Genomic DNA, 9,318 nt, shown 5'->3' with positions numbered 1-9,318 from the left:
GAGTGACCCAGTCTTTCAAGGACCGACAACAACATGGAAAGGTGTTTTGCAAGAAGCCGTATGACCCAAGTAGGAGCGTACGGGGCAACGCCATAACAAACCCCCCGGTGCATACGTGCAGAGAGAAACATCCGTAGGGACGACAGTGTTTTGCCCCCCGAACTTTGAATCAATAACAAGACTGAGATGACCCTTTTTCACACAGCGGCCATCTTCCTCTGACGCCGTGCTCAGGGTGGGAAGCTTGAACGCTGGGATAATGTTGTGCCGCCGTGTTGTCGGTTGCAGGTCGTACTAACATACATAAATTGTTACCATTTCATGACTTATCGGTTGAGTAGCAACTGAAACGATGATAGACGATGAACATCTGGAGGGAAACTGGACCATTTTGAGGCCTAGTTAGGTAACGCTAGCATTCAACCACTTCCTAGCTACATCCAGAAACAAGTCCAACATGTGGGTTGATATTTTAGAGCTCATTTACGCCTTTTCCGATCATAATGTGTAACACTACCAAGCAGTAATGTTGGCGAGGAAGTGGTTTGATGCTAACGTTAGCTGAAACAGAAGCTAATAGGTCATCAAAGATGTTGTTTTAACTTAAAATCGGCCTGATGTCCCTCTGAACTTTCACCGTCCGTTGTCTTTTCAGTTGCTGATCATTCTGGAAGCAGTGAAACGATAAAGATTTGTCAGATTCCCGTCATTTATCTGGAACACAGCGGCACGACAGTTGATTTTACAGAATTTACAGTCATTTGTATTATCCGTGAGAAAGTCCCAGACTAAGTCGGAGTGACTGAATTTCAGCTGCTGGCATTTTGTGGGAAGTAATACCATGGATGAATCATCTTTTTCATGCAAATTGGCTTACAAAATGAAGTGATGCTTCATGACCAACAGCAAATTTGGTAAACAAAAACGGAGAGCGTATCAATCAGATAGCATTTCTTTTCAATTAAGTTTAATTAAAAACCTTTTTTTGACATAATTATCTGTGGCTCTAATGTCTCAGGGTATTGTATTGTATTCATTGTTTGTTTTTTTTCTCCCTGTGGCAATTATGTGGCGCTAAAATGCAGAACCAAAAAAAAAAAAAAAAAATCTACACCAAATGAGGGTGCGATGTGGGGACTGGTTTCTGGTTGTCACCCAGTGTTCGGCTTCAAAGCCTGAATCCCAACTGCTGAATTTATCTCTTCTTTTTATGGCTGATTTGACGTGCCATGTGGAGGGAAACAATGCCCCAATTACTGGGAAAATTGAAGAAAAAAACAAAAACATCCAATAACTATATTTATGAAAATAGACATGGAAAAAAATGCAGGCCCACCAGAGACTCTCATGCTAGCAGCATAGCTCGAGGACCTCCAGCATCAGTCTGTTGGTCTTATTTGATGGCTTGCCATGAAATTCTTTGCAGACATTCGTGCTCCCTAGAGGATGAATGAAAATGTATTTTCTCGTAGCACCACCAGCAGGCCAACACACACATTCATGGTTCCCACATGATGCATCCTAATGACTTTTCGTGAGACTTTTGCCCAGAGATAAAGATAAGACAGGACCTTGGAGATGTTCCAGGCTCCTCTATAATATTGAATTGGAAATTAGATTGACTGAGTAACTCGTACAACTAATGTTTTGTAAGTTAAGTTAAGTTTGACCTTTTGGTATTTGACCGTGCGCCAAAATGTTCTCAGGTGACACACCTGTGTTATTATGAATTTATATATTTAAGTAAGGACAACTGAGGCTCATCGAGTTGATCCTTCTATTCATCAAAGCTAAGGTGTATTTGCAGACTACAGTATTTGTATTAGGCGAGTGAATGGATTATTTAGATACGTTTTCATGTGCCGAAAAATGAAATGTATAATGGCGTCTTGTTACCTCACACTTTGTTTTCCCGCCTCCTATTTCGTTTATGGCTGCACCACTGAGGTTGTAATTGTGTGTACGCTTGTCAAAGAGACATCAGTTTGTTACAGTCAGCCACGTTTTTGTTAACTTTTAAGTGGAACACTTAGAGGTCGGGAGTTTAAATCCTGGCTTTGACAGGATGTGACATAAACACTTTCCATTCTGCTTAGTGCTAATTAGAAAATGTTAGCATGCTAGGATCCTAAACGGCTCATTCATGCTCAACTTTAGATATGGACGTGGCCTTCTGTCCGTACCCTGCATTCACTTTTTATATACTTCTGCACCTTTTCTAAAATCTTACGGATCTACAGTAGTCACGGGGGGCAGTGTAGCAGTGTAGCACATAGCTCAAGCGAGACACAACAACCAAAGGTCAAGAAGAAGTTTGAAAAATGGTGTAACTTTTTGAGAAGAGGTTATGCGAAATAGTGAGAAGTTTTAAGATGTTACTTTGCCCAAGCACAGAGACTAACAGTTACTACAGAACAGCTGGGAGGAGACTGGATGGGAATTAAATGCGAGATGGACGATAGTGAAGGAAAAGTGAAGGTCCACTAAGCAGCACGCTCTAGTAGTTGTATCGCTTAACATCCATGCCATGTTTGCAACAGACGTATCTATTTTCCTACATAAAGGGAACATAAATGAACCTTAAGATGGTGAATATCATAAACATTAGCCTATACTTCCTCAGCATCAGTATCTCAGCATTGTCATTGTGAGAAAGATAGCATTTAGCTCAGAGCACGTTGAGTCTAAGTGGCTGGCACGGCTGCAGACCTCCCTACAAACAGTGATGGCAAACGTAGCGGAGGGGAAGCTACTTTCTTCCAAAGACTAACCATGTCATCACACAATTTAAGAGATAAAGGAGCTTTTATTAAGCAGAGCAGTGTCAGAATGAGTTTCTGAATGATAGCATTACATATGGATACATAAGTCATCTTACAGGTATTACAGTTTCCAGACTGCACATTCAAATTGGCTGAGTTTGAATTGGTTCCACATGAATAGAATGAGAAAATGCCATTTCCCCAAATGGCAGTGATAACTGAATGGTTAAATATAAATGTCACAGCTGCACTCCACTGGAGCTGTTTCACCATTTTGTACCAAACAAGTCAAGCATGAAAGTATATTGAGGAGTTGAAAAGTTTGCATTTGTCCCCCCGTCTCATGTCTGAGTCGTGCTGGTGTGTGCAGGAGGCTTGAACAAATACAGCATGTCTTATTGGATGAGGAGACTGTCAAAGAAGAAATTCAGCTTTTTTTAACAGGTTTCTTTTTCTCCCTCACTTATTTCATAGTTTTTGATATAGCGGCACTCGTGACCTCTTCACAAACACGCTGTCGTGGTCCTAAAACTAACATTCAGACGCATTCACTCCACTGCGGTCCATAGATAATGACATCAGTCATATTTACTTTATCCGAGTTTCAGCGGACCATGTGGCTAACACAGATAAATCGCCAGAGCCTCACACTTTCACAAAAGGGGAAAGGAGGTCAAAATGAGAAGGGGAGCTCCCCACGGCCCCGCGCTACTACACCGCCCGAATAATCCAGCAATAGTATTCTTCTTCTGCCTCAGGAGTGTGTGTGTGTGTGTGGAGTGGGGGTGTGTGTGTCAGTGTGCGTAGATCTCTGTCTTTCCCTGAGTGTGTATGTGTTAATCTACTGAGAGTAAGTGCACCATGTGACCCGAGATGACTTCCACACGTTACGACACGTTAGCTATCTTAAATATTAGACAGAAAACAGTGTGAAATAAAACGATCCTACAGGAATTTAGCTTCCTCATTTAGCTCCTGCTGACAGTAACATGTGCATTAATGTGGAGGCTGAAATCACAAGTCGTATGTTGGCTAATGCGGGCCCATAATAACCATGACAATTACATATAGCAAATAGCTCCTAGCAACCGGCAGAGCTGGCGCTGGCGCCGAGGAGGTCTCAGCCACATCAGAAGATAAAGCAGGATGCTACGACACTTCAAATGAATAGCAGATCAAGCGTGTCATAGATTATGCCGTTAGACTGGGAGGGATTGAATTATAGCTAAAGGAGAAGGCTGCTGGAACAGCTGGTAAATTGATCTATCAAACCGGAGCTTGACAATTTCTTTCCTCCATCCTGTGTGAAATTATGAAGGGGAAACATCCTAATCCATCCGCTCGGATAGTTGATTATGATGCAAACGGCTTCAGCTTCATCGTGTTTATTCCTCCTAGTTCAGGTGTCAGAGTCATTATACTACTCCTCTCTACCTGCTGCGATAATTCACATTTAATACAGATGTTATTTAAACGCACCATAGGTAATTGCAGCATCACCGTTTATCAGCAGGTTAATAATTCACAGTTTGCTCTGAACTCTCCAACTTTATCTTTTTTTTTCTTTTTCCCAACGCTACTGCTTCAATGCATTCTGGGTACTCTTGATACACACAACCTTTTCAGTAGCTCTCTCTCCATGTGCCATGAAAGATGAAAGGGGATTCTGGGGTATAGAGTGAATCAAGCAGCTTAACAAAGGGTGCCATAAAGGCCCTGACTCTACAGCCCGAGGGCGTGGCACCAGGATGCAATCTCCCAGCCCCTTTGTTCTTCACCGTTCAGCTCCAAAATTGTTCCAGAGCGGCTCACCTCTTCTTCATAGCCAGATCCAACACTTGCTCCTGCACAGCATGCTTATTTACTGGGCGTCTTGCACCCCAACAGAAAGAACATGGCGGGCTTTAAGGGATGATAAACATTTCCAGAATCGGAGCCACGAGCCAAACAAACTCTGCTTTTCAGTGAATAAAAATGTTTCTGTCTCAGAGACTGTGGCGCGCATTTAATGTGGATGTTTATGGGGAAATGATTTACTTCTCTCGGAGAGAGTTGAATAAAAAGATGAATGCAATGCTAATGTCTTTACAGCAAAGATGTAGGGAGGTGGAGCTAGCAGCTGGTTTGCTTAGCGCAGCATAAAGACTGGAAACATTTAGCCTGGCTCAGTTCAAAGGGAACAAAATCAGTCAAGTCACCGGAATGAAATGTACATTTTTTGCAAACCACAACAAACGACATTTCGTACGTATCATATCCACTTTTCTGTGCAGGTGCCACAGTTCAGAACAAATCTACGAGTATGAGCTGACTTTATCATTTGAAGGAGAATGGCAAGACGGTGTCTTTTAGCGAGATGTCGGGACATCCTGCAGCCATTTTTCTTGTGACGAAGCAGATATTTTTAAGCCAGACGTCAGGGAAATTTGCAGCAACCCAAGCAGCTAGTGATAGCAAAACGTCGGGACATTTATGCAGCCGTTTTTTCTGGTGACAAAAGCAGATGCTTTCAGATACTGAGACGATTTGCAACGTTACCACAAAGCCAAGCTATCTGGCTAAGCTAAGCTAACCAGCTGGACAATCCTTTCATGTATGTAACCGTCATCTTTCCCTTTAAGTTGATACACAGCCTTCACTGTATGTCTGTTATGTAAAAACTGGCTGCTGCTCTTATCAGCTGGGAGCTTCCCAGTGCTAAGCTTATTGCTGCCGTTGACCTTTTAAACAGCCATTTAGCTTTAAAGAAAACTCAAGTTATCGTCCTCTCACTAAAATTGCACCAAGGTGATAAGGACTGTATCTTCAGAGGGGCTGGTGACTGTATTTTTAATTACTTTATGGTTGACGTGCAGTCTAGGAAACAGCGGAGTAAACACTTCAAACTCAAAACTTACAATCTCACAATATCTGAACTCTGCAACGGTTTCTGTTTTGTTGCAGGGCTTTTGTGTTGGAGCGCTTTAGATTACAGTATGTGCGTTCGTGACACTGTTCCCGCCAGTCTGTATATGTGGCATGTTTACACAAAAGCTCTATTCAAGCCAGCCACACTAGAAGAGCCCATGAACAGCAAGGTTCAAACAGCCAATCAGCATCCTAAATCATCCCCGGCTGTCTGCTCAGGTGTCATTCTCGACCAATCGCAGCCACTCCCTCGGTGGGTGCATTTGTGTGCGTGAGCGACAGAGTGGAGAGATACTGAGAGCAATGTGTTTGTTCAAGCTTTAACAATGCTTTTAAAATACTACTCATGTGTTTTTTTTTTCCAGCAGTGCTGTTTGATTCAGTAAATGTTGGACGAGTGTCTGCCCGAGCTGAGCAGCACAGAGACAGAGTTTCGTGATGACGTAATCCATAGACAGATCCTGGAGCTGCCTCACAGACAGTGAATAACAGGACAACTCACTATGACAGCAGCCATCCATGACTTGACTCAGATTTGGGTGCGTGACGAATAGCTAATAAAACTCATGTGGGTGAAAACGTCCACAAAAAAAAACTCTGTCAGTCATTAACTCCAAAACTCCGAGGCAGAAAGGGCTACATATTACCATCAGAGAAACAAGGGACACATATTTTGTTGAAATGAATGTAAATACATTCAATTTTAATACTTTATTTATGAGGACTCATCGATAAGTGTAGCAATAATTTGACAAAGCGACAAACAGCACACATACGAAGTGACTCTAATTCATTGTAATGAATGCAATTGAATATGCATGCTGAGATATACATACACATATTTAAATCGCTGTCTCCCCACAACCTACTTGAAAATAGAATTACATAGCATACAAAAACACACATACATAGATACGTATCAGTAGCTAACCAATAACGTAAATGGTGCAGCTTTAACCCTTATAAATGGAGCCAGTTGGCCGATGATAGCACTTAAAGATGTCTACAACAATAAGTAAATATAAAGGAAAGAGATTATAAACCCAAACAGGGAATGATGAATTAAGAAAAACTCACGTAGAAACAGGAGCAGATGGGGAATTTGTGAATAAAATATGAAATTAAGTTAAATTTTAAAAACAAACAATTTAAATTGATTCAATATCTCAACATGTTGTGAAATATGCTTATTCAGTCCAGAGTCCTAAAACCTGGAAATAAGTTAGCATCTGTACACTTCCTGTTCGAAGTCAATGAAATAAAGGTGCACTCTGTAGTTTTGGGGAAGCAATTTTAATCAGAAGAGAAAGATCTTCATTTGCTGTTTTTTCTGCCTGAACAAGCTAAATAAACAAACCCTCTTTGTTTTCATGACTGAATGAACTGAATAAACAAACTGACCTTAAAGGACAATTTCATACTGTTTTACTTTGTTTATATGTGGCGGACCCTGCCACCTTATCTAGCTTCAAACAGTGATCTGGCATCTTATTTTCCTCTGTGAACAGTTTTTTTATTCAGTTATGGAAAAATTTTCAAAATCAGTTTGTATTACTACCTCATTAATATTGTAAATATCAAAATTCAGAGTAATCCTGAGACTTACATGACTACATAGCGCCCCTTTAAGGCTTAGCGTTTCCCTTGATGGACATTTTCATAATAGTGGGATCTTCTGCTCAGGCTGTTAGGCAGGTAACCATGCTTACAGCCATCCTGTTTGCTGAGCAGCTGGTAAAGACCTTTCAATCACCCCACCTCCACCTGAGCCAACCTCTTTCCCTCGCCTCTGTCTAAGGCTTAATTTTTAACACAGTGGCCTTACATCAGGTGATGTGCTGAACACTTTATTGCTGAAGAGGATTAGTGTGGGGGGGAAAAAAGTTGTTTGTTTATAGTTCCCAAACAATTTCCACTTGACCCAGTTAATCACAGAATAAGCAGCATCATATTTATGCTGCTTGGATAAGCCGTGACCTACTTTTGAAAAGGTGTGAACGACCATGTTGTGGTTTTAGGTGTTTCAACTCGAGTGTGACGGAAAAAAACAAATAAATCTTGTGTCATGTTGTACAAAAGATGCAAAAAAGTTAAAAGAACAGGTGATTTGGGGAAAAAAGTTCTTTCACACAACAACAAAAACAAAACCTTTTGTTTTATTGTCAAGGTATAGGTCAGCAGACAAGTTATTGACTTCGATGTGGTGCCACATCTAACAGCTCAACACTCACTGACATCATGTGATTGTAGAAGTCACAGGATTGGCTGGAGATTTGAACAGCGTGTCCCTCACAACTGTCCTACCATTGTCCTTGCTGGCCTGCCCTGCACTTGTCACAGATGAAGCCTTGATGCTTCGTAAGCATGTGATTTTCTTTTGTGTTAAATCGTTTCTTCAGGCTTGCATCACGGGCCTGCCACCGCGCACTGCGGGACAGATTCTGGAGTGACCACATTTTAAGGTTCATCACAAGGCATAAAAGATATTCTCTAATAGTATCTCTTGACAAACCGTGTTTTCACAGGGACATTTTAGACTCTGAACAAAAAAAAACATTATAAACAACATATAAGAGTGCAAAAAGGCAGGCAGCAACACATTGTATACAATACCCAAGAGCAAAATATGGGTGTTCCCTGTTTGTCTCAGTCATTGTGTGTTCAAATCCTGTATCGCTTGTTTGTATATGTTCTGGCCGACAGTGACCCTGAACTGACGGCCAGACGGCAGCAGCTCCAACACTGTGTGGAAGTGGGTGTGGCGTAGCTACCTCTATATGTTTGACCTCACTGCACATTTGTAGAGGTTTTTGCTCTTTTGCACTCAAGTCGCTGTAACATGTATTAATGAGGCTTGTAAATAAAATATCCACATCGGCCCCCAATGAACATTTCTGCGGATATCGCAGGTCGATAAGAAGGTGCTTTGTTTATGCATGTGCAATCTAAAGTGTTGACTGAGTAGTTTCTTGTTTTGCCCGGTGAATGTGTGCATTTTGGAAAGCGCTGTTTTTTTCTGCATCTGCCGGAGGGCCCTCACAATGAGAGCAGGCATGATAAAGTGTTTCCACCTCAGGAGAGACTGTGGAAAATATGTGCATATGTCAGTATCGGCATCAGCAAACATCCAGAATGATTTGGAAAAAAATGGCATGTCGAATATCTGCAAAAATCCAAAACCATGCCTCCCTAGTAGCTGTTCTGTTAAATGATAAAGTGCTTTCAACCAGGTTTCTGTTTACCATTTCAGGTTTGTGTTTGCTTCTCACTCATCTGATTAAAAACAAATGTAACTAAGTGCATTTTCTCAAGTATAATTTTTAGGTAACTTGGGTCTTTTATTAGATTTTCCATTTTCTGCAATCTGGATGCAAACATTGTACTTTTTTTTATCCCACTACATTTATTCGATAACTTCAGTTATAAGCTTCTTTGCAGATTGAATGCGGTGTCTGAGCCAAAGCAGCACATTTTGAATTACTTCATTCTATCTACAATCGAATAGAAAGAAAACCCAAACACTTGTTCCGATAATCAGGAAAATGCTGAATATCAGATCTGATAAGTGGCCCGTTTGATGATCGGATGTTACCGGTTCCACTTGGTTTTGTCTGTAATAAACAAACAGTGAGTAAAGCGCATGAGTCTG

The sequence above is a fragment of the Pagrus pagrus genome (assembly GCF_965226575.1).
Source record: "Pagrus pagrus genome assembly, chromosome: 20".
NCBI classification, from domain to species: domain Eukaryota; kingdom Metazoa; phylum Chordata; class Actinopteri; order Spariformes; family Sparidae; genus Pagrus; species Pagrus pagrus.
This window is presented reverse-complemented; position numbering follows the sequence as displayed.